The sequence below is a fragment of the Austrofundulus limnaeus genome, unplaced genomic scaffold (assembly GCF_001266775.1).
Source record: "Austrofundulus limnaeus strain Quisiro unplaced genomic scaffold, Austrofundulus_limnaeus-1.0 Scaffold343, whole genome shotgun sequence".
Taxonomy (NCBI): Eukaryota; Metazoa; Chordata; class Actinopteri; order Cyprinodontiformes; family Rivulidae; genus Austrofundulus; species Austrofundulus limnaeus.
Genome location: NW_013952745.1, coordinates 416,248 through 417,691, shown reverse-complemented (window position 1 = coordinate 417,691; position 1,444 = coordinate 416,248).

Below are 1,444 nucleotides of genomic sequence, written 5' to 3'. Positions count from 1 at the left end.
TGTGTGTGTGTATGTGTGTGTGTGTGAGAGAGAGAGAGAGAGAGAGAGAGAGAGCTGCCATTAGGCGCCCGCTGTGGCGCAGCTCGGTCCACTCTGGCCCACGGCATGCTGGGAAAACCTTCAGCTTCCCTGCCGGTCTGAGCCCCGAGGCAGAGAGCTAAATGACAGGGTTGGCTCCTCCTGGACGCCCCGCACCACGAATCCAACGCTCCCTTCACTGCTACCCTGTAATTAACCCACCGCAGAGGAGGAGGAGGAGGAGGAGGAACTAATGTGATGAAGGTGTCACCGTTAAAGAGGCTCAAAGTGAGACGCTTCACTTCAAACAAGAAATAAAAATCCTGAATCAAAATGAGATGAAAAAAACCCATCATCTATGTAAACAACAACAAAAAATCACCATCGATGTAAACAACAACAACAAAAAAAACACCAACGATGTAAACAACTACAAAAACCATCACCGATGTAAACAATAAAAAACCATCACCGATGTAAACAACAACAAAAAAAAACACCAACGATGTAAACAACTACAAAAACCATCACCGATGTAAACAACAACAAAAACCATCACTGACGTAAACAATAAAAAACCATCACCGATGTAAACAACAACAAAAAAAAAACACCAACGATGTAAACAACAACAAAAACCATTACCAATGTAAACAACAACAAAAAAACCACCAACGATATAAACAACAACAAAAAACCACCAACGATGTAAACAACAACAAAAAACATCACCGATGTTAACAACAACAAAAAATCACCATCGATGTAAACAACAACAAAAACATCAACGATGTAAACAACAAAAAACGATAAATGATGTGAACAACAACAAAAAACCGATGTAAACAACAACAAAAAACCATCATTGATGTAAACAACTACAAAAAACTTCAACGATGTAAACAACAACAAAAAACCATCAATGATGTAAACAACAACAACAAAAAACGTCAACGATGTGAAGAACAAAAAACATCAACGATGTAAACAACAACAAATAAACCATCAACGATGTAAACAACAAAACCACCAACGATGTAAACAACAAAAAAACCACCAATGTTGTAAATGACAAAAAAACCATTGATGTAAACAACAACAAAAAACCATCAATGATGTAAACAACAACAACAAAAAACGTCAACGATGTGAAGAACAAAAAACATCAACGATGTAAACAACAACAAATAAACCATCAACGATGTAAACAACAAAACCACCAACGATGTAAACAACAAAAAAACCACCAATGTTGTAAATGACAAAAAAACCATTGATGTAAACAACAACAAAAAACATCAACAACATAAACAACAAAAAACGATGTAAACAACAACAAAAAATCATCAATGATGTAAACAACGACAAATAAAACATCAACGATGTAAACAACAACAAATAAACCATCAACGATGTAAACAACAAA